This window comes from Aethalodelphis obliquidens, unplaced genomic scaffold (assembly GCF_003676395.1).
Source record: "Aethalodelphis obliquidens isolate GAN/ISIS:26980383/991018 unplaced genomic scaffold, ASM367639v1 scaffold10, whole genome shotgun sequence".
Taxonomy (NCBI): domain Eukaryota; kingdom Metazoa; phylum Chordata; class Mammalia; order Artiodactyla; family Delphinidae; genus Aethalodelphis; species Aethalodelphis obliquidens.
This window is the reverse complement of record NW_020837954.1, coordinates 31,833,555-31,858,736: the sequence shown is the minus strand read 5'-3', so window position 1 is coordinate 31,858,736 and position 25,182 is coordinate 31,833,555. Positions and strand designations below refer to the sequence as shown.

The 25,182-nt window shown below is 40.5% G+C and overlaps 1 long non-coding RNA gene across 1 annotated transcript in view; it reads left to right on the top strand.

Moving 5' to 3' along the window:
* The window catches only part of LOC113622799 (uncharacterized), a 33,628-nt gene extending 8,756 nt beyond the window's left edge, over positions 1-24,872 (top strand). The window contains exons 4-5 of the long non-coding RNA XR_003433664.1: positions 22,544-22,687; positions 23,090-24,872. This is a non-coding gene — a long non-coding RNA (uncharacterized LOC113622799). The remainder of the gene's footprint in view (positions 1-22,543; positions 22,688-23,089) is intronic.
* The last annotated feature ends 310 nt before the right edge of the window (positions 24,873-25,182 follow it).

Genomic DNA, 25,182 nt, shown 5'->3' with positions numbered 1-25,182 from the left:
GCAGTGAAAGCAGATGGAGGACGGATGTCCCCGTTAGGAAAATCTTGCCCAGGCGAATGTTTGCATTCTGGCAGATGGACCGGCCTGTGAAGTTGGGGGTCAAGACTACTGTGTGTCTTGGGTGGGAAAAAGAAAAGGCCTTCCTAAGGGAAAAGCAGGAAGGAAGGAAGGTTTTTTTTATAGGCTTGAGCCTCCCTGATAATTGGTTAATAAGGGCACCCTAAAGCCTCAAAGCGTGGAGCCTGGCTCACTTGGGACTTGGCCATGAAAGCTCCCACCCATTAAATTCATCTTCTTTGTTGATTTTTTTGTCAGAATGAATCAGTGACCCTCATAATTCATGCAAGTGGACTTTGCTTTAAATTTATGGAAATAAAAAAATAATATAGATGAAGAGTGAGGGTAAACCCCTAGTGACTGGGGCAAAATATCCTGTTCTTTAAACAAACCTATTCTGCTCAAATTGTTAAGGTGTTTTAATTATCTTTTCATGCCAAGACTTTATTTCTTGCTTCAGGTGCACTCAAGGAGAGATAATTGCTGCAATTTCTTCCTGATTCATGTTGTGCTTTGTCCTTAATGCAATTTTAAAAGGAAGGTTTTAGCAGCATTTGTGTAAAAAAATTCAAATATGTGTGCTTAAAAATATGGATGTAGATTGATTATCTAGGTCTAAAATCCCCTAAGTTTTTTTTCCCATTTGGTTTTATTTCATTTTGTCAATATCTGTGTTAAGCAATCTGCATTGATTTCAATGAAGAGATGCTCTCCAGCTACCTTTTCAAATAAATGGCGTTGTGCCAGAGCAGAAAGGAATCTTCTGTCAAACCCTTCTTGGCTGACTTAGCCACTCAACCGACTGGCATCAGTGTTGTTCTCTTATTTTTAGTAAGAGAAGACGCAGCATACAAGAGGGAAAGGTATCTCACTGATTAAACAAGGAGACCAAGTAACTAGCTTTATTCTCCTCACAGCTCAGGGGCTCTGTGCTGTAGGGAACCTAACAATCTGTGGGGTCTTTGAATGAGATACCAAACTTACTGCACGAAACTCCAAAAGTAATAGGAAAGAACTTTGCTTCATTGACCTTCTGAGGTCGATACCAGCAGGGAAATGGGGGAATGTCATTTTCCCATGGTAGAGAGGATGAAATCTGTATTGCCTCAGAAACGCAGAGCTTCTGTTTAATCTATATCCATGATTTCTATTCAGCTGTGAGTGTGACACATTTTATTATATGCTGTCCATAATTGTAGCCAGAGAAAAGTCAAGCTGCATGTGTATCTTGAGGGGAGAAGTAGGCAGGAAGGGAGAGAGAAATGAAGGCTAGTCTTGGGAACTGCCCGGCAGAAGACCTACCCCAGATGGGTTCAAGCCCATCATGCCACCATTCTTTAGATTTACCAGTGAATTTTATTCTTCTTCCTTTATGTACCTTATTTTTTTCTCTCTTACCCATGTAAGAGGAGAGAAAGAGGACAGAATATGGGGGTTGGGGCCAGCAGAGGTAGTTCTCAATCATATATTTCATGGTACAGACTGCTGCTATATACTCTTTGGTCGTCACCATTTGGGGCAGGTAAATAAGTTGATGAAATACTAACCTTGGTAAGAAACCTTAGCACCCCTTTGCATCACAGGAATTCTAAACCTTCAGTCCCTTGATCATTCTTTTTTATTATTATAAAATAAATTCATGCTAATTGTAAGAGATCAAATAGACAGACCGACATAAAAAAAAAAACCCTTCACCATCTCCCACCCTCAATTCTCATTTCTTCAAAATATTCATTGCAAAGTTTCTTTCATCAATTTTCTACATACATTGGCAATGAACACCTTCAACTTTTTTAAAAAATTAATTTTTATTGGAGTATAGGTTGCTTTATAGTGTTGTGTTAGTTCTTTCTGCTGTACAGGAAAGTGAATTAGCTCTACGTATACGTATATCCCCTCTTTTTTGGATTTCCTTCCCATTTAGGTCACCACAGAGCGTTGGTCTACATACATATTTTTAAGCACACATATTTGAATTTTTTTACACAAATGGGATTATACTTTACACGCTATTAGGTGACTTGATTTTTTCCCCAATCATAGTTTTGACATCTTTCCGTATTCATGTATATAAATATATATATATATGCAGGATGACTGTATGCTTTATCCAGAGACACTTGTTGAGTGACTGGGAGTGCTATTGTTAATCCAATGGGACAACAGGTATGAACTGAACATGTTCTGGGTGTTTGGTCCCACTATCTACAGATCATGGTTTGAAGTCAATTTCTGTTAGTTTGTCTGAAAAATGCAATGTTTTGAGAAGAAATAAAGAGGTGGAGGAGTTCTTCAGAGAACAAGAACCAGAGATATTCTCATCATAAAAACCGTGTAAAGCTCTGGCTAAACAAACAACTAACACTGCCGAACTCTAGCAAATGGACAATTTTTTTTTTTACTTGTATTGTGTATTTTATTTTTACCATTATTATTTTTTTACTTTCTAATCATTCTTTTTAACATCTTTATTGGCGTATAATTGCTTTACAATGTTGTGTTAGTTTCTGCTTTATAACAAAGTGAATCAGTTATACATATACACATGTTCCCACATCTCTTCCCTCTTGCGTCTCCCTCGCTCCCACCCTCCCTATCCCACCCTTCTAGGTGGTCACAAATCACCGAGCTGATCTCCCTGTGCTATGCGGCTGCTTCCCGCTAGCTATCTATTTACATTTGGTAGTGTATATATGTCCATGCCACTCTCTCACTTTGTCCCAGCTTACCCTTCCCACTCCCTGTGTCCTCAAGTCCATTCTCTATGTCTGCATCTTTATTCCTGTCCTACCCCTAGGTTCTTCAGAACCTTTTTTTTTTTTAGATTCCATATATATGTGTTAGCATATGGTATCTGTTTTTCTCTTTCTGACTTACTTCACTCTGTATGACAGACTCTAGATCTATCCACCTCACTACAAATACCTCAATTTTGTTTCTTTTTATGGCTGAGTAATATTCCATTGTGTATATGTGACACATCTTCTTTATCCATTCATCTGTTGATGGACACATTAGCTTGCTTCCATGTCCTGGCTGTTGTAAATAGAGCTGCAATGAACATTGTGGTACATGACTCTTTTTTTTTTTTAACATCTTTATTGGAGTATAATTACTTTACAATGCTGTGTTAGTTTCTGCTTTATAACAAAGTGAATCAGCTATACATATACATATATACCCATATCTCTTCCCTCTTGCATCTCCCTCCCTCCCACTCTCCCTATCCCACCCCTCTAGGTGGTCACAAAGCACAGAGCTGATCTCCCTGTGCTATGCGGCTGCTTCCTACTAGCTATCTATTTTGCATTTGGTAGTGTATATATGTCCATGCCACTTTCTCACTTTGTCCCAACTTACCCTTCCCCCACCCAGGGTCCTCAAGTTCATTCTCTAGTAGGTTTGTGTCTCTATTCCCGTCTTGCCCCTAGGTTCTTTATGACCATTTTTTTTCTTTTTTCTTTTAGATTCCATACATATATGTTAGCATACAGTATTTGTTTTTCTCTTTGTGACTTACTTCACTCTGTATGACAGACTCTAGATCCATCCACCTCACTACAAATAACTCAATTTTGTTTCGTTTTATGGCTGAGTAATATTCCATTGTATATATGTGCCACATCTTCTTTATCCATTCATCTGTTGATGGACACTTAGGTTGCATCCATGTCCTGGCTATTGTAAATAGAGCTGCAATGAACATTTTGGTACATGACACTTTGGAATTATGGTTTTCTTGGGGTATATACCCAGTAGTGGGATTGCTGGGTCATATGGTAGTTCTATTTTTAGTTTTTTAAGGAACTTCCATACTGTTCTCCATAGTGGCTGTATCAATTTACGTTCCCACCAACAGTGCAAGAGGGTTCCCTCTTCTCCACACCCTCTCCAGCATTTATTGTTTCTAGATTTTTTGATGACGGCCATTCTGACTGGTGTGAGATGATATCTCATTGTAGTTTTGATTTGCATTTCTCTAATGATTAATGACATTGAGCATTCTTTCATGTGCTTGTTGGCAATCTGTATATCTTCTCTGGAGAAATGTCTGTTTGAGTCTTCTGCCCATTTTTGGATTGGGTTGTTTGTTTTTTTGATATTGAGCTGCATGAGCTGCTTGTATATTTTGGAGATTAACCCTTTGTCAGTTGCTTCATTTGCAAATATTTTCTCCCAATTCTGAGCATTGTCTTTTGGTCTTGTTATGGTTTCCTTTGCTGTGCAAAAGCTTTGAAGTTTCATTAGGTCCCATTTGTTTATTTTTGTTTTTATTTCCATTTCTCTAGGAGGTGGGTCAAAAAGGATCTTGCTGTGACTTATGTCATAGAGTGTTCTGCCTATGTTTTCCTCTAAGAGTTTTATAGTGTTTGACCTTACATTTAGGTGTTTAATCCATTTTGAGTTTATTTTTGTGTATGGTGTTAGGGAGTGTTCTAATTTCATTCTTTCACATGTACCTGTCCAGTTTTCCCAGCACCACTTAATGAAGAGGTTCTCTTTTCTCCATTGTATATTCTTGCCTCCTTTATCAAAGATAAGCTGACCACATGTGCGTGGGTTTATCTCTGGGCTTTCTATCCTGTTCCATCGATCTGTATTTCTTTTTTGTGCCAGTACCATACTGTCTTGATTACTGTAGCTTTGTAGTATAGTCTGAAGTCAGGGAGCCTGATTCCTCCAGCTCCGTTTTTCTTTCTCAATGTTGCTTTGGCTATTTGGGGTCTTTTGTGTTTCCATATAAATTGTGAAACTTTTTGTTCTAGTTCTGTTAAAAATGCCATTGGTAGTTTGCTGGGGATTGTATTGAATCTGTAGACTGCTTTGAGTAGTATAGTCATTTTCACATTGTTGATTCTTCCAATCCAAGAACATGGTATATCTCTCCATCTATTTGTGTGATCTTTAATTTCTTTCATCAGTGTGTTATAGTTTTCTGCATACAGGTCTTTTGTCTCTTTAGGTAAGTTTATTCCTAGGTATTTTATTCTTTTTGTTGCAATGCTAAACGGGAGTGTTTCCTTGACTTCTCTTTCAGATTTTTCAACATTAGTTTATAGGAATGCAAGAAATTTCTGTGCATGAATTTTGTATCCTGCTACTGTATCAAATTCATTGCTTAGCTCTAGTAGTTTTCTGGTAGTATCTTTAGGATTCTCTATGTATATAGTATCATGTTGTCTGCAAACAGTGACAGTTTTACTTCTTTTCTGATTTGGATTCCTTTTATTTCTTTTTCTTCTCTGATTGCTGTGGCTAAAGCTTCCAAAACTATGTTGAATAATGGTGATGAGAGTGGGCAACCTTGTCTTGTTCCTGATCTTAGTGGAAATGGTTTCAGTTTTTCACTATTGAGGATGATGTTGGCTATGGGTTTGTCATATATGGCCTTTATTATGTTGAGGTAAGTTCCCTCTATGCCTACTTTCTGGAAAGTTTTTTTTTAATCATAAATGGGTATTGAATTTTGTTGAAAGCTTTTTCTGCATCTATTGAGAAGATCATATTTTTTTTCTCCTTTAATTTGTTAATATGGTGTATCACATTGTTTGATTTACCTATATTGAAGAATCCTTGCATTTCTGGGATAAACCCCACTTGATCATGGTGTATGATCCTTTTAATGTGCTGTTGGATTCTGTTTGCTAGTAGTTTGTTGAGGATTTTTGCATCTATGTTCATCAGTGATATTGGCCTGTAGTTTTATTTTTTTGTGACATCTTTGTCTGGTTTTGGTATCAGGGTGATGGTGGCCTCGTAGAATGAGTTTGGGAGTGTTCCTCCCTCTGCTATATTTTGGAAGAGTTTGAAAAGGATAGGTGTTAGCTCTTCTCTAAATGTTTGATACAATTCACCTGTGAAGTCATCTAGTCCTGGGCTTTTGTTTCTTGGAAGACTTTTAATCATAGTTTCAATTTCAGTGCTTGTGATTGGTCTGTTCATATTTTCTATTTCTTCCTGGTTTAGTCTTGGAAGGTTGTGTTTTTCTAAGAATTTGTCCATTTGTTCCAGGTTGTACATTTTATTGGCATACAGTTGCTTGTAGTAATCTCTCATGATCCTTTGTATTTCTGCAGTGTCAGTTGTTACTTCTTTTTCATTTCTAATTCTGTTGATTTGAGTCTTCTCCATTTTTTTCCTTGATGAGTCTGGCTAATGGTTTATCAATTTTGGTTATCTTCTCAAAGAGCCAGCTTTTAGTTTTATTGATCTTTGCTACTGTTTCCTTCTTTTCTTTTCAATTTGTTTCTGATCTGGTCTTTATGATTTCTTTCCTTATGGAAACTTTGGGTTTTTCTGTTCTTCTTTCTCTATTTGCTTTAGGTGTAAGGTTAGGTTGTTTATTTGAGATTTTTCTTGTTTCTTGAGGTAGGATTGTATTGCTATAAACTTCCCTCTTAGAACTGCCTTTGCTGCATCCCATAGGTTTTGGGTTGTCGTGTTTTCACTGTCATTTTTTTCTTGGTATTTTTTGATTTCCTCTTTGATTTCTTCAGTGATCTCTTGGTTATTAAGTAGTGTATTGTTTAGCCTTCATGTGTTTGTATTTTGTACAGATTTTTCCTGTAATTGGTATCTAGTCTCAGAACGTTGTAGTCAGAAAAGATAGTTGATACAATTTTCTTAAATTTACCAAGGCTTGATTTGTGACCCAAGATATGATCTATCCTGGAGAATGTTCCATGAGCACTTGAGAGGAAAGTGTATTCTGTTCTTTTTGGATGGAATGTCCTATAAATATCAATTAAGTCCATATTGTTTAATGTATCATTTAAAGCTTGTGTTTCCTTATTTATTTTCGTTTTTGATGATCTGTCAATTGGTGAAAGTGGGGTGTTAACGTCCCCTACTATGATTGTGTTACTGTCACTTTCCCCTTTTATGTCTGTTAGCATTTGCCTTATGTATTGAGGTGTTCCTATGTTGGGTGCATAAATATTTACAATTGTTATATGTTCTTGGGTTGATCCCTTGATCATTATGTAGTGTCCTTCTTTGTCTCTTGTAATAGTCTTTATTTTAAAGCCTATTTTGTCTGATATGAGAATTGCTACTCCAACTTTCTTTTGATTTCCATTTGCATGGAATATCTTTTTCCATCCCCTCACTTTCTTTCTGTATGCATTCTGAGGTCTGTAGTGGGTCACTTGCAGATAGCATATATATGGGTTTTGTTTTTGTATTCATTCGGCCAGTCCATGTCTTTTGGGTGGAGCATTCAATCCATTTACATTTAAGGTAATTATCGATATGTACGTTCCTATTACCATTTTCTTAATTGTTTAGGGTTTGCTTTTGAAGGTCTTTTCCTTGCTTGTGTTTCCTGCCTAGAGAATTTCCTTTAACATTTGTTGTAAAGCTGGTTTGGTGGTGCTGAATTCTCTTAGCTTTTGCTTGTCTGTAAATGTTTTATTTTCTCTGTCAAATATGAATGAGGTCCTTGCTGGGTAGAGTAATCTTGGTTGTAAGTTTTTCCCTTTCATCACTTTAAATATGTCCTGCCAGTCCCTTCTGGCTTGCAGAGTTTCTGCTGAAAGATCAGCTGTTAAGCTTATGGTGATTCCCTTCTATTTTATTTGTTGCTTTTCCCTTTTTGCTTTTAATATTTTTTCTTTGTATTTAATTTTTGATAGTTTGATTAATATGTGTCTTGGCATGTGTCTCCTTGGATTTATCCTGTATGGGACTCTCTGTGTTTTCTGTACTTGACTGACTAGTTCCTTTTCCATATTAGGGAAGTTTTCAACTATAATCTCTTCAAATATTTTCTCAATCCCTTTCTTTTTCTCTTCTTTTTCTGGGACCCCTATAATTCGAATGTTGGTGAGTTTAATGTTGTCCCAGAGGTCTCTGAGACTGTCCTCAATTCTTTTCATTCTTTAGTCTGCAGTAGTTATTTCCACTATTTTATCTTCCAGGTCACTTATCCGTTCTTCTGCCTCAATTATTCTGCTATTGATTCTGTCTAGAGAATTTTTAATTTCATTTATTGTGTTGTTCATCATTTTTTGTTTGCTCTTTTGTTCTTCTAGATCCTTGTTAAACATTTCTTGTATTTTCTCCATTCTATTTCCAAGATTTTGGATCATGTTTACTGTCATTATTCAGAATTGTTTTCCACGTAGACTGCCTATTTCCTCTTCATTTGCTTGGTCTTGTGGATTTTTACTTTGCTCCTTTATCTCCTGTGTGTTTCTCTGTCTTCTCATTTTGCTTAACTTACTGTGTTTGGGGTCTCCTTTTTGCACGCTGCAGGTTCGTAGTTCCTGTTGTTTTTGGTGTCTGTCCCCAGTGGGTCAGGTTGGTTCAGTGGGTTGTGTCAGCTTCCTGGTGGAGGGGACTGGTGCCTGTGTTTTGGTGGATGAGGGTGGATATTGTATTTCTGGTGGGCAGGACTGAGTCTGGTGGTGTGTTTTGGGGTGTCTGTGAACTTATTATGATTTTAAGCAGCCTCTCTGCTACTGGGTGGTGTTGTGTTCCTGTCTTGCTAGTTGATTGGCATGGGGGTGTCCAGCACTGGAGCTTGCTGATTGTTGAGTGGAACTGGGTCTTAGCATTGAGCCGGAGATCTCTGGGAGAGCTCTCGCTGATTGATGTTACGTGGGGCTGGAAGGTCTCTGGTGGTCCCATATCCTGAAATCGGCTCTCCCACCTCTGATGCTCAGGCCTGACACCCACCTGGAGCACCAAGACCCTGTCAGACACACGGCTGTCAAGTCAAAGTGCTGAGACACTGAGGTTTGCAGTGAATAGAGGGTTTACTCGCAAGGCAGTCCAGCGAGGAGCAGTAGAACGAATCTCAAATCTTGCCTTCCCTGAAGGCAAGGGCCTGACACTACAGTTTTTGTCTTTGAGTTATATGAATGGAAAACTGGGGGAAAATGTTAAAGGAAGACTTATTTCCCATAAAAGATATGAATATTTTAACAGTGTCAGCAAGGCAGTGAGATGCACCAGAGAATGAATGAAGATCTCCTTCAAGGACACAGGAGACTGACAAGAGAAAATGTGTAGATTTAGGGCTTTTCCTGATCCTACTCCTATGTAACTTTAAGTCTACCCTGCAGATGATAGTTTACTCCTCACCCTTCACGTACAGAACTTTGTACACATTGGGGTTGGGGTGGGGATTGGGAAGATTAATACTGGCTTTGTTATCCCAAACTCAAGCAATTTCTTTAGGGCATTTTTGGTTTTCTGTTGTGCTTTGTGCTTCATTTGATGTAAAGTCAGTTTGGGACTTGGGGTGTTTTGTTTGGTATTGAAGCAGCTGTGAGGTAATTGGTTACCAGAGAGTGGAGGAGCCACAGACCTCCAGCAATTGGAGGTTTCACAGTCAGGACAAAGCGATGTGATGTTCAAAGGGGAGGATGGGGTATCACCAATCTCTGTTTGATGCAGCAGATTGTTATTTTCCCCCCAGCTACGTGGAAAGGACTCATTTCATTTTTATGTGACTTGAACTTACAGTTTCTCATTTCTAATAGACTATTTTCCAAATTCACATCACCAAGCCAGCTGGCTGGCACATCTGCACATACCTTGTAGAGAATCTGCCTAGTCCTGTGTCTTTCCTTTTAGTTTGATCTTTGTCAGACAATAATTTTGTGGACATTGATTAGAGGTCCTCTTTTAACTCTATAAATAGAAAGGGTTGAATTGAAATATGACAAATTCAAAATTCCAGTATGATGATGTAAGAAGTATAGAGAAAAGCATCGGAAAGTTATTTTTCTCATCTCTGGGTATCTAGTCTGTGAAACTGGACACCACCAATGAGGTGTACTAAAAGAAGAACTGGACTGGCAGTGAGGTCTAAATTCTGATTCTGATTTTGATTCTGACACCGATTCACGGTGTAATCTTGAGCAAGCCTCTGGGATTCAGTTTCCTTCTCTGTACAGAGGGGTAGAAACAGTTGACTTTGTCAACTGAAAAAAATGCACCATCTAAAAGATGAGAATTATGTTTTATTTGGTGGACATACTGAGGACATAAGCCTGGGAAACAGCCTGTCAGATAGCTCTGATGGACTGTTCAGAAGAGGTAAAGGAGAAGCAAGGATATACAGGAGTTTTTGCAACAAAAACCAAGTAATCAGAAGATTACTGTGATTTAAAGAAAAACCAGACACCTCAAGTTAGTGAATTTAGCACTTTTCTATGTATGGGAAGATGCATGAGTCAGAGCTCATTGAAATCATTCATTTGATATGCATCTTAACTATCTAGGGGCAATATCCTAGATCTTTTTTTCCATCCTGAATCCCCTCAGGGTGCACAGTCAGGGGAAGCTGCTATGGCTGATGGCTTGATGGCCACAGCATCCTTTGTTTACTGATATGGCAGGCAACATTCTTCTCCACAATTTCTAGGGTTTCCTTCAGGTCTAACATTATGATTTTGATACTTCATTTTCTTACAAAGTGAAAAATCACAAAAACATTTTTCTTGACTTTCTTGACATTCAATTTTTTATTCTAATTTTTTTCCCTTAATTACCATTTCAGAGTTTCCCTGGAGGAGGCATCCTTCCGGTTCTGCTACTCTTCCTTTCTTTATGGTCTTGACAGGCACTGTTAGACTTGAGGTGTGGGCAGATCAGGAGACTGCCTTTTAAACATTATCGGAAGGGGGCTACATCCAAATATTTCCCACATTGGCCTACCTCTGAAATTCCATCCTCAGGAGTTTTTTTCTTGCAGATAAAGCACCTGAACTCTGTTAATGTACATATGCCCTGGGGAGGCAACACATCAAGCCTGTCTCAGCTTAATGGGAATGCTTTTATCTGGGTTTTCCCAATGAGCTGGCTAACTGACTTCAGCACCTTGGAGCAAGAGAGACACAATGGTAACGTTTTTATAGGGCAGAGGAGTGCGTGATACATCAAAAATCTGTACAATGCCTGCTGGTGTTGCTACCAGGTGGGAATCAGAGTCAGAGACAATGGGGAGCTCAGGAGGGAGGTGGATGAGAGATTAGTGGTGGCGAAAGTTGTAGGCAGCTGCGAAGAAGGAAGTCAGCAGACACCAAGGGCCCCCAAAACAAATTTGCTGCACAATTTCCCTTAGCTTGGGTCTGTCCATGTTACTTTGTATGAAACTAGTGTAGTTCTCAGTGAGCATTCGAGAACCGAAAGGCAGGGAAGGGAATCACATTATATTAACTTGTGACACTTTCTCATAGCTCCTCCAGAGTCTCTTTGTTTGCATTTTGCCTGAATTTCAGACCTATAATTAGAGTTGAGAAGAGAATGTTCTGCACAGGGAGTTTTGCTAACACCACCATTTTTACAGAGGAAGATTTTTTAGAGGTGAAGAATACAGTAAATCTTCCCCCATCCCTTTATAAAACATACTCCCTGTTAAGAATCTAAGATGGGTAGGTTGCTGCAGTTTCTTTCTAAACGAACTCATTTCTGTTAAGGGGGGAAAGAACACCTAGACTCTGCCAGTGTTGCTAGTACCCACCCTGCAGCTTCTGTGAGAGTGTAGGGTCAGAGGTGCATGCCGGGAGACTCACTTTTCTTCGGGGCTGTGCTGGCGGAGGGGAGGTTTCATTTATTTGATGTGTCTTTGTTTCACGCTGTTCTGACATTTTGTAACCTGTGGCTTTCTTCTGGAGGAAGTAGATTACACAGTGTATTTTCTCTCTTCAATCATTCTGTTTTTAACCTTACAAGTAACTCTGAATGTTACAGCGATGGAGTGGTTAAGAAAGGTTGGTGGACAGTGTTATACATCAAATCTGTGTGTTTCCTAAAGCAGTGGTAGCCATGAGAGGATTTTGAAGAGGATGGATGCAAAAGTGAGGAACACTCCTCAACAGTTACAGATCTTAGTGTCAGTATCTCCTGAATGCCAGTGATTCTTTCCTTCTTAGTGGACTTGGTCCCACCAAAGATGCCACATTAAAGATGAAAGTATTCTATTTTTACTCTACTTTGCTTTGTTTACTCTTCTTTCATTAATTCTTTCACTTTGTCCACTGGACAAGGAGAGATCAAGGGACTAGACCAATTTGTTTAGCCAACCATTGAGGAGAACATTGCAGATGAGGAAATAGAAGCTCATCTTCTACACCTCTAGATACCATATATTCCTCAGTCCAAGCCCACTGCTCTTACAGAGGTAACACAATGTTTTACACCTCAAAACTACTTACATTTCAGTACTAGTTCCTGTGCAGGTTTTGATCAGTTGTTTTTTTTCAGTCTGTTTTCTGCCTATTGTTCCCATTTGTTAATTCCTATTGTTCTATCTTCCATTTCACTGATTCTTTCCTCTGTGTCCTCCATTCTGCTGTTGAACCCATCCACTGAGCATTTATTTGTTTTCAGTTATTCAATAACTGATGTAGCGGAGGAGACAGAGGAAAAAGTCAGTGAACTGGAAGATAGAAATTACAAATAGTTGTAAATTTCCATTTAGTTCTATTTCTTTGCGGAGGTTTTCCATTTTTTTCATTTAAAAGTATTCGTAATTGCTTGTTGAAGCATTATTACCATAGCTGCTTCAAAATGTTTGTCAGGTAATTCTAACATCTCTGTCACTTTGGTGTTGGCATACTTTAATTTTTTTCATTCAGTTTGAGATCTTCCTGGTTCTTGATATGACAATAGGTTTTCAGTTGAAACAGGCTTTTTAGATTATGTTATGAGACTCTGAATCTTACTTAAACCTGGCTTTATCTGACACCACTCTGGCAGGGAAGGGCCTTTGCCTCATTACTGCCAGGTGGAAGTGGAAGTCCAGGTTTCCCACTCAGCCTCAGTTGACACCAGAGGGAGGAGGCTCCTCATGACTGTTGGATGGGAGTCCCAGCTCCCCATGTGCTCTTCATTAACTGACACTGCAGTGGAGGTGACCTTGTTACCACTGAGTGATGGTGAAAGTCCTGACTGTCCACTAGGCCACCTCTGATACCACCCCAGTGGAGAGAAGAAGGGGTATCTTCTGCCTGGTGAGGGTAGAAGTACAGGCTCCCCACATAGTCCCCACTAACACTGTGCAGGGTGAGTAGAGGAAGAGAGAGGAGACTTGTTACTGGCACAGAAAAAAGTGCTGGCTTCCTATTTGGCCTTTTCTGACACCACCCTGGTGGGGGTATTGGGGTGCCTCATTAGAGTGGGCTGAGGATAGAAGCCTAGGTTCTCCACTTAGCTTTTGCTGGTATAGGGGAGAGTGAATCCTCAGTTTTTTTCTGTGGAGCTATGTTGGAGCAGACCAGTTACTATCTGAAAGCTTTCTGTCTTAAATCACAGATTTAAATGTAAAACCTAAAATTTAGAATGCTTTTAGAAAAAATGTAGAACATATTGGGTGTCTAGGGCTAGACAAAGAGTTCTTAGACTTGACACTAAAGGCATGATCCATAATAGGAAAAATTGATACATAGGATGTCATCAAATTTAAAAACTTTTGTTCTGTGATTATGTTAAGAAGATAAAAAGATAAGCTATAGATTGGGGGAAAATATTTGCAAACCACATATTCACCAATGGATTCATATATAGAATACATTTGAAAAAAAAAAAACTCTCAAAGTTCAACAGTAAAAAGTCAAACAATTCAATTCAAAATGGGCAAGACATGAAGAGACATTTTACCAAAGAGGATCTATAGATGGCAGATAACACTTGAAAAGACGTTCAACATTATTAGCTATTAAGGAAATGCAAATTAAAACATCACTACCTACCTACCAGAATTGCTAAAATAAAAAATACCAACAACACCACATGCTGTTGAGGCTGTTGAGAAACTGGGTCACTCATAAATTGCTCGTAGGAGTGTAAAATGGTACAGCTACTCTTGAAAACTGCTGTGGTAATTTCTTACAAAGCTAAATGTGTAACAACCATACAACCCAGCAGTTGCCCTCCTGGGCACTTATTCCAGAGAACTGAAGAGTTATTCTCACATAAACACCTATACACAAATGTTTAGAGCAACTTTATTTATAATAGTCAAAAACTGGAAACAACCCAGTCCTTTAGTGGGTGAATGAATAAACTAACTAGTACATTCATATCATGGAATACACTTCAGCCAAAAAAAAAAAAAAAAGAAAAGAAATGAACTGTTGGCATACACAATGACCAGATGAATCTCTAGAGAATTATGTGAAGTAAAAAAAGTCAATCTCAAAAGTTTACATACTGTATGATTCCATTTATACAACATTCTTGAAATGACACAATTATAGAGATGGAGTACAGATTAGTGGTTGTCCAAGGCTAGGGAGGGCATGGAGGCAGGAAGGAAGTAGATGTGGTTATAAAAGGGCAACATGAGAGATCCTGTGGTGATAGAATTGTTCAATATCTTGACTGTATCAATGTCAATATCCTGGCTGTGATATTGTCTATAGTTTTGCAATATGTTACCCTGGCCGGAACTGGAGAAAGGATACAGGGGATCTCTTGGTTTTATTGCTTACAACTGCATGTGTATATACAACTGTTTCAAAATAAAAACTTTAATTCAAACACACACACACACACACACACACACACACACACACCCCTAGTAAGTCAGACAAAGAAGGCAAAGGTTTTCCAGACAAAGGTAACCAGTCAGAAATTCTGGGTGTGAGGCTGAGAGATCAAGCGGTTCTAAACCTTGGGTCCTTCCGAACCACCAGAAGGAGCCTCTGATTATGACCCAGATCCTTTGAGAAGTAAGGCATTGTACATAGGAGAGTCTCTGTAAAACTGCAGGCTTGCACCCAAGGCAGGGATTATTACAATCAAGTGTTACTACCACTCTTCCAGGGGCTTGTGTATTTCAACGGAAGTAGGACAGCTTGCAGAATGGCAAAGCCCTGATCCACAGAAAGGGCTCAGCTAGTCAGACCCCCAGATGCAGTGTTGGTGGGGTCCTGCTTGGAGGGGCCATCTCGGGGGCAGGTTACACCTGCTGTGCCTTTAAGAAAAGGTAGAGCTGCTGGCTTTGGGGATGCTGCCTTCATTCTCCAGGCTGGTCACTTGGCAGTGTTTCTTGTCATTCTCTCAGTTTGTGGCTCATTTCAGCATTGCTTCTCCTCTACTCAGCCGGACAAAAAAGAGGCCAGAGGGAGGCTGTGGGATTGAAGCGGGACGTCACCCGTCTCTGCTGGAGGTGACGGGAGGATGCAGATGGAGCACATCTTTGGGGAACAAGGGTAATCTCAGACCAGGCCCACTTGCCTTCTTGTCCCCTCTCAAACCCGTCACTATGCCTTTTGCTACATATATCCACCGTCCCCCACCCTATTCCATTGCTACATTAGTTTTTTTTTTTTTTTAAAGAAATGGTTAAGGGTATCTTCCCAGAAGAAGGAAATCATATTAGCTGTTCAGTTTATTAGAGATTTCCCCATCTCTCACTTTTGATTTGCAAGAGCAGTGCACAGCACGGGCAGATGTGTACCTATTTAGATATTTCCCCAGGTAAACTTTTTTCCTAACTTGCTTTCTAGCATCAGAATGCTTTTTCATCACTACCTTTAGCGTTGGAAAGTTGTTTCTCCTCTTAGTAAATATACAGCAGCAGCTGGAAGTGGAAAAGGCTGTGTGAGTGTGTTTTCATGATCGTGTAAGTGGTGGGATAAAGTTTCATGTGGTGTCTGCTTGTAAATTTTCTTAGTGAAAGGATGCATCAAAATTCTTTTCTAAAGAGACAATGGAAATATCCTAACAGTTGGCAGCCAGAGCATTGCAGAGCAAGCATTTATAGGTCATGTGTCAAACACTGGAGAGGTGCTGCAGGTATAAAAAGGTTGGTGACACAGGCCCTGCCACAAGGGCTTTATGGTTCGTTAGTAAAAATGGTAGCTGGCCTGTTTGGAGCATCTGCTGTGGGCCAGGCAGGGCGTTAGTAGCATTACTAAGTGCTCTCAACCATTCTGCAAGGTAGTGAGAAGCATTCCTGCTTTACACATATGGGAATTGATAGTCAAAGAGATGAAAGAACTTGCTTATGCTCACAGAACTAGTAAATGGTGATGTTCATTTATGAACCAGATCTGCATATGCCATACTATCTTTAAACAGAAAAGAGAGAGGAAAAAAAAGCAGTAAATGGGCAGGTTCCGTGGGCCCTCAATATCTGTGGGTTCTGGAATTCAATCTACTATTGGTTGAATCCACAGATGCAGAACCCTCGGGTACGGAGGGAGGGCCAATTGTATTAGGCCACTTGATATAAGGGACTTGAGAGTCTGTGGATTTTGTTATCCTCGGTGGGTCCTGGAAGCCACCCCCCACAGATAGCTAGGCAGACGACCGTCATAAGTGCTCAGGAAGCGGCAGATAATTGAGGCAGTGAGAGGGGGAGAGATGGTTATGCCAGGAGTGAGCACTTCATAAATATGAATTGTGAACTCGTTTTCAGGTCTAAGCTAGGGGGTATTTTTGGTATTGTTTTAATTGGCTGTGGATGCTCTAACAGCAAGCCAACTCAAGCATGTCTATATACTTTGTAATACAACACACATTATCCTGTTGACAAAACATGAATAAATGTTATCCTTCCATTTCCATTTAAAGGAAAAATTCCTTCGAACTTGGCTCAGAACTCTCCAACTAGAAGAAGTGTTTCTCTATCTATTTTACACCAGGTCCTTCCTGCCTGTCTTCTTACTTCCTTCCTTCCTTCCCATTTCCAAGGAGGATCTGTCCTTGCCAAATCTTGGTCTTTGCAGTCAACCAGTCCTCTGAAACGCGGAAAAGACAGAGTGTGCTCCCAAATAAACTACTACCAGTAAGTCGTTATTCAAAGAATCTCCTCATTCCTTGGGACTCCACATAGGCTATGGAGAATATAGGGGAGAATCAAACAACAAACCAGCCTGAGATTTGTGGACAGGGCAGAAATGATTAACACGGGAATGTTCAAACAACTCACCTCCTTCTTCCTCTCTGACAAGCCTCCTCCAAACAGGAGCTCAGTTCCCCTCCTCTTCGCCCAACTAAGGAGGGAAGATCCTTTCTTGCCTCTGGAGAAGCTCCGTCAGTCCACAAAAAGAAGGAATGGGAGTAGGGCAAAGAAAAGAAGCTAAAAGCATCAGGATGGGATCTTTGGAGAGACGTGGAATGGGGAAGCCCTGTGGTTGGGTGGGCGTATGTATTTGGATCTTCTTCACAGATTTTAAGGAAGTTGAGGCAGGTATTTGAACAATTTTCTGGTTACTTTATGTCGTTGGTGGGTAGAGTTTCTGTATTTCCAGGAACCAGAGCCACTTCTGGTTGCCCTGCCAAGCTTACAACATTCCGTGACTACGAGACCAGCAAGGATCAGCTCACCTGGCTCTCTGGGTGGTTGGAGGGAGGTGAGCGAACAAAGTAAATCAACTCAAGAGCAACCAATGTGGAAGGATCACCTGTCAGTGAACTATGAGGTTAAAGTTTTCAAACTGCCATTTTTAGAGGAAAAAAGATGTGGAATATCAACAATTTCTTATGTTTCAATCACATGTATTCTCCTAATCTTAAATCCATTTCTAGAATGTTTGAAAAGGACTATGAAACTGAATATGTGGGAAGGAATGGACTTGGATGTCAAAAGATATTTGAATTCTGGAGCTTTTTCTTAGTAGATGTACGGACTTGGGCAAGTTAGCTCAACTCCTGAGTCTCAGTTTTCTCATCTGAAAAATAGATATAATAACATCTACATACCTCATAGGGGTGGAGTGAGAGATGATAAGGCATGTAGAGCTTTCAGCCACATTGTCGGCCCTCAGATGTTAGTTTGTCCACTGAACCCACTGCATTGAAGTCTTCAGCTTTTATTTGCCTGAAATGTTGGACAATAGTTTGTTTCTCTGGAATTTCACTAACTCCAGCAACTCAGAATAGGTTGCTTAAGAGAAAGAAGGAAGCTGCTGGCTCATCCAGCCTAATGCCACACTTTACACACGTGAAAATCCAAGCCCAGATACATTTCCATAGGTCACAAAACTAAGCCAGTGTCAAGATCCCTGCTGCCCAGGTCCAAGCTGCCAATTCCAGAGGCTTGACTAAGTTGTGAAAGAGAGTTGGTCTGACCTTGCATTTCACTATCCTTTCATCCACCCAGCAGAAACCCAGGGTGGGGAGGAGAGGGACAAAGAGAACCCTGAATATGCCCCAAGGTCAACTTTACTTTCAGGCACAGATAATAAAGACTCTATGTATAATGAAGGCTCTCCTTCACCCTAGGAGACCTGGAGCTGCCCCAAGGCCTAGGCTGGAAGAGCAGATTGATTTCTTCTCGCCATCGATTATTTGTAGTTGCCTGGGGAGCTATGTTGAGGAGTATTCTTTGACCATTTCCAGGTTCAACAAGACAGAGTTCTATGATGGGTGAATAATATCTGCTTTGGGTGTGGAAAGGGAAAGTAGCAGCATGAATTCCTGGACCCTATCTCCAATGGATTCTGCTGAATCAGAATCTCTAGGGATGTAGCTGAGGCATCTGCCTTTTAAATAAGCTCCCTGGGTGAAGTTTGAAAACCACTGACCTAGTGGACAAGCTAAAAATCCCTCTGAGTATGCCCTGCGTAGGTTTCCTGGGACCTGTCTCAGTGGGTTCCCTGAAGTTGATGAGACATGTGATGTAGGAGAAAAGATCTCACAGCAGTGAAGCCTGAGCACATGCCGCTTTGTCCAGATCCTCCTCAGTCTGCCATCAGTCTAGCCGGGACTGTCCCTGAGGCCTGAAAAAGCACCCAAAGGCACTGGGGTAATCACAAGAAAACGGCAGATAACATTTATAGCAAACTGGTTGTCATGGGTTGAATTTTCTTCCTCCAAAAATTTATGTGTTGAAGTTCTAACCCCTCGTACCTCAGAATGTGACCTTGCTTGGAAACTAGGGTTGCTGCGGATGTAATTAGTTATGATGAGGTTATATTGGTGTAGGGTGGGCCCCTAACCCAATATGACTGCTGTCCTCGAAAACGGGGAGACTTGACACAGAGGTAGACCCATGCAGCGGGAAGACAGAGTGAAGAGACACAGGGAGAAGATGGCCATTTCAGGCCATGGAGGGGGCCTTCACGCATAGCTCTCAGAAGGAACCAACACTTGATTTTAGACTTCTAGCCTTCTGACAGTTTCAGAACTGTGAGACAGTAAATATTCTGTTGTTTAAGCTAGCCAGTTTGTGGTTATTTGTTAAGGCAGCCCTCACGAATTAATACACTGGTCTAAGGACATTAGGTACTATTATCATGCCAACTTTAGAGATGAAAGGCCACAATATAGGGAGGCTTCGGGTAACTGCCCAAGGTCATACAGCTAGATGGTGGAATGAGGATAAAACCCAGATTTAGCCCTTCTCTTGCCCTGGGATTGCCTCTCATGGGAATAGCTTGCAACTTCCTGATACTGAACCTGCTTTGTGCATTCCTGCCTCTCTGTCCCCCTGCATGGCATGCTATGCTGACCTGGGTTCTTATAGCCAATAACCAGTGCATCTCTGGGTTTTGCCTCATTTCTGTGCTGTCACTGCCCTGAGGGATAATGAGCTTATGTCCGCCTGAGCTTCCACAATGTTGATGTGTGTCCTTGTTCAACAAGATGAATAATCTCCTGAAATAAGCATGATAATAACTGAAGAAATGAAAGGAGTACAAAGTATGCTAGGAAGATGGTCTGTGCCTAAAATATTAGAACATGTGAAAATGGAATCACCTTTAATTTTTCTTCTTTTCAGTGGAGAGGGAGGATTATATCTGTAATATCATTGTTTATATTGCCATATATTTTGGCAGGCAGACTCTCAACCACTGCACCACCAGGGAAGCCCAAACCTCAAACTTTTAAAAAATAGAAGTATAGTTGATTTACAATGTTGTGTTAGTTTCTGGTGTATAGCACAGTGATTCAGTTATATATATACATTTTTTATCATATTGTTTTCCATTATAGGTTGTTACAGAGTATTCAATATTGTTGCCTGTGCTATACAGTAGGACCTTGTTGTTTATCTATTTTATGTATAGTAGTGTGTATCTGCTAATCTCAGACTCCTAATTTCCCCATCACCCTTTCTCTGTCCGGCTTACTTCACTTGGTATGATATTCTCTAGGTCCATCCATGTAGCTGCAAATCTCATTATTTCATTATTTTTTATGGCTGAGTAATATTCCATGGTGTGTGTGTGTATACCACATCTTCTTTATCCATTCATCTGTTGATGGACATTTAGGTTGCTTCCATGTCTTGGCTATTGTAAATAGTACTGCCATGAATATTGGGGTACGTGTAACTTTTTGAATTAGAGTTTTCTCTGGATATATGCTCAGGAGTGGGATGGCTGGGTCATATGGCAACTCTATTTTTAGTTTTTTAAGGAACCTCCATAGTGTTTTCCATAGTGGCTGCATCAACTTACTTTCCCACCAACAGTGCAGAGAAACCTCAAATTTTTAGTGGCTTAACACAAGGGAAGTTTATTTCTCCATTATGTAACAGTCTGATGTGTATAATCCTACTCAGCAGAGAGCGTTCTTACTTATGGAAATCCAGATGCTAAGGTTCCTTCTATCTTGAGAATCTTCTTCTGCTTCCGGTTAATGGAAAATTCTTAAAATGGCACATCTCTTCTACTCACATTCCATCGGTGAGAACAAGTCTGATGGCCACATCTGGATACAAGGGGTACCGGGAAATAATGGTTGGACAGTCACTTCCCAGCAATGAATTCACACCCAAAAGGGGGAGCATACATTTTGGGGGGTTAGCTAGCAGTCTCTGTCACACTATCTTAGTGTGGGTGAGAACCATGGTATTAACATACTTATTCCCTGCCAAATTGCCTCACTCCAGTCCAGCAAGCAGAGTTTTCAAAGCTGTCCTTGAGTTTGGCTGGACCCTGTACTGTTCAATCTCCACCATCAGACCTACGCCAAGCCTTTGGAAGTGCTGGCAATGTGTGACGGGAACTGTTGTAGAAGGGTCAGCAGCAAGTTGTGCATCAGGGTCCCCATCCACTGCCTGCAGCAGCCCTTCCCTGTTCTGCAACTTTACTCTAGATAATTACAGGGCTGGAGAAGGACACGCTTATTTCTTCCCCTGTTGGCATGGCTAAAATAAATATATTTTGAAATCACATCCTGGTCATGCTTGCTTCTCTTTCAGCACCTACGACTGTTTCCACATCAGCCCCAACACAGTGCCTTGTTCAGACAGGTTCATACACGTGTTGAATGAATAGACAAACTAACATGAATGTCTTAACAATGTCCAAGGGGAACTGTATATCAGGGTCCTAAACGGTTTATACGCCAACTAACCCAAGCCCCCCAAATAAGCTTATTCGTGCAAACATGACATGGGGACCACCCAACGCAAGGGAGACACCCCAACCCATGTTCTTGGATATCAGTGCTCATGAAATAATGCTTTTGATGGGTCTTTTCCAGTCACTCTTCGCTAAAAAGAGGATTTTTTTTCTTTGCAGCTGAGGCGGATTGTTACTTAGGATTGTAACGAAGTGTATTGATTTTCCAAGTTGGGCTGGGCTGGTGTGAATCACTACTGGATTCTTAGTTTCTCTGCCCTTGAGCACCTTGGGCAGCCAGGACCCTGTGCACAGAGCTGAGCACATCAGAGCCCAGTACTGTCTCTCACCGCTTAAGCTAGAGGCGCGGAGACCGTGGATGTCAGCCTGGGTTATTGGGTTGAATTTGAGGGAAGGGAAAATATGAAGTGGTAGAATCCTTAAGGGGGAGACACATGGATACTGAATAGGTACTTTAATGCCTACTTAGAATTCAGTGAACAAAATTTATGACCAGATAAAGAAATCAGAAAGGCAGAAGTACAGAAAGTGTTTGTGAGAAGAAAATAGTATTGTGAAAACATTCCCATTATCCCAAAGATTGGCCTAAATGAAACGTTCACCTATTCAACTCATCCTCAGTTGTTGGTGAAGCGGAGCTGCTTTCATTTCCTTTAAGCCTCGGAGGCATCTGGGAGGTAATTTGCAGTGAAGTCCCTGGGGGAGGTCAATGCACTTAGATGCAGGTTCTCCGTGGAATCCAGAATGGAAGGGGTGGGGTTGGGGTCCTGCCTAGCTGTTCTCCCCTGCCTGCTGGGAAGCCTGGTAGATGAGGTCAATGAGGGGGCACCAGAGGGTGGGGGAAGGAGAAGGTTGGCTGCTAGTAACCATTTTAGAGATCTACCAGGGAAACTGAGATATTTAATAGTAGATGCCCATCTATTGATTGGGACCAGAAACCTATGCTCCCAGACACATCTAAGAGTTAATAGTGGTACCTTCCGTTGATTTATGGGAAGTAGTTTCTAGGCAACTGTGAGCTTGTTTTTGGTGACTTTCATCTCCCCTTCTATTTGTTTAAACACCTTTTAATATTTTCATCAGAAATAATACCATTATAAATTAATTTCTCTGCCCTCAATTCTAAAATGCAAATATTCCTGAAAAGGGTCACAGGCATAGCCGAAACACTCTAAAATGATCCTGGCTTATTAGATGTTTTCTGTCAATAGGAGGAAATGTTGAAGAATGTTGGGAATTGGGAAGTGGAAGGAAAATCAAGGAGACACTGTGGCTTCTGGACTGGAGCCATATGGTAGCTGGGAAGCCTTTAATGTACACCTCAAACCTGTGGAAACATGTACATAATTACTTACGTAAGTACAATGCCTTGGTCATTTGACGTATTTTACTCTGCAATATGAATATGATGACTCTTTCCAAATGTATGGAGTTTTCACCCTAACACACAAGGCTTAGAACTATTTGACAAAAGCTTATTTACACTCTGAATAAGCTTAGAGTTGGGTTTGCTTGGAAGTTAAGTTAATGATAAACATCTAATGTAAAATAAAAGCATGCAAATTGGTACAACCTTTTGGGAAGACAGTATCTATTAAAAATTTGCATGTGCATACTCTTTGGTCCAGCAATCCTACTTCTGGGAATTTTTCCACCAAAATAGTCCCAGAGTTATGCCAGGATATTGCATAGGATGTTCCCTTAAGTGCTGTTTATAGTGGTGAATAATTAGAAGTAATTCAAATGTCCTTTTTTAGGAGATTTCGTTAAATAAATCAAGCAACAATCATAAAAGAGAATACCAAGAGACTTAAGAAGAGTGAGGCATTTCTGTAGTTACTGATCCAGAGAGATGTCAAAGCTATATTATTACATGAACAGGCAAGTGCAATCTGATACAATTCTCTAGATGGCTGTACATTCTCAGAAAAGGTCTGCAAGGACACATACCAAATTGTTAAGTGTTAGTCATCTGAAGGGGACGAGGAACTTCAACTTTCTCTTTTCATTATTTCTGTGTCGTTTGAGTTTTCAACAACATCTATTACTTTTGCAATAATTTTTTTTTATAGAAACTATATCCTGCCAAGGTGTGGCCTCAGTTTTGTTCACAAGCCCTCCTCACCAGGGGGATGCTCTTTCTTCTCATGCCTGCAGTGCTAGGTGTGTGTACTGCTTCTATTTCTACATCCTCTTTCTGATCTCCTGCCCTCTGCTGTGTGCTGTGGGTACAAGGTCTCCTCCTTACCAAGTCACTGTCAGTGCCTCCATCCTTTGAGATTTGATGTTTTACTTCAAATTCTTTTAAACTTGCTTTCCTTTCCTCACATGCCCTTTCCCTGTTCTTGTTTTCATTGCGTTCCTTCTCCCTCCTGCAGTTTTCTCTACCCTCTGCTATCCATTGTCTTTTTCATGTGGACTTTTCTTTCTCTCTGAAGAATTCCATTTTCTAAAAGCTATCTTTCCCTCACTGCTGTTGTTTACTGCCACCCACTCCAAACAGGGTGGAAAGCTCTCCTTCACCTACTGTAACTGAAAGTCTGAACTCATCTGCTTTCAGCTGCTGGCATTCATACCACCAGCTAAAGGGTTCAGTAGTTTTGCAGTGATTCCCTGACTTTCTAACTCTGCACTGCCAGAGAGGAAACTGAAACACTGTCACAGGCAGCATGTAACCTGCTAACTGTCAGAGGAATAGCAAGTGGGCGGGGTTGACCAGCCTTCAAGATGGCCCCTGGGATCCTTACCTCCTGGCGTTCCCACCCTCTGCAGTTCCCCTTGGACCTGTGTGACCAATAGAGCACTGTGGAAGTCACTGTGTATGATTTCTGAGGCCAGATCATGAAAGACATTGCAGCTTCTTCCCTGGGTTCATGGATTGATAGATGTCCAGTTGTAGATATCCCAAAATTTTTTGAACTAATCCTCTATTATTGGATATTTAAATTACTTCATATGATTTGCTATTAGGTTTGCTGTGGTGTGATTTGCTGTGGTAAATTTCCTTTTACATTGAGTTTTACCCACTTACACAAATATATTTTCAGAAAGAATTCTTAGGTGTGAAAGTGGGGGTTAAAGAAAATACACATTTTAACGCTTTTGCTCTGTATTGCCGCAGTACCATTTACTGAGCTCTTAACTACTTTTCCTGATCTTAGATTTATCAGGCGCATCTGTGGGCTTTATCCTAGTTTCTCTGCCAATGGTATAATTCACCTAAAAACAACAGATACGGATGCATATCTGGTTCTGGGGAAAACCAGTTATCATGCTGTGGGGACACTCAAACAGCCCCAAGGAGAGGCTCACATGTAGAGGAACTGAGGCTTCCTGTCAAACACTGGCACCCACTTGGCTGCCATCTTGAGACACCTTGGAAGTGGATCCTCCAACTCCAGTTAATGATTCAGGTGGCTGACGTTCCAGCGGACATCTAGCTTCATGAGAGACCTGAGTCAGAATCATCTGAACAACCAAAGTCTTGACTGACTTACATGAAGTGATGAGATAATAAATGATTCTTATTGCTGTAAACCGCTAAGTTTTGTGGTTATTTGTTCTTCAGCATTAGATGAATAATATAAGAACCATGTCTCAAAGACATGAACTAGCCCTCCTCAACAGTCTTTCTATGTTTACTTTTTGTGAAGTTAAGGCTGTAGAAAGAAGTAACCTAAGAGCACAGGCTTTGGTGATAGACCTGGTTCTGATCCCAGCTCCATGAAATCCTAGTTTTTTGACCTTGGATAAAGTTGTTTAACTTCTCTCAGCCTCAGTTTCCTCATTTTTAAAATGGGGAGCCCCAAACCATAAAACTCCTAGAAGAAAACATAGGCAGTATGCTCCT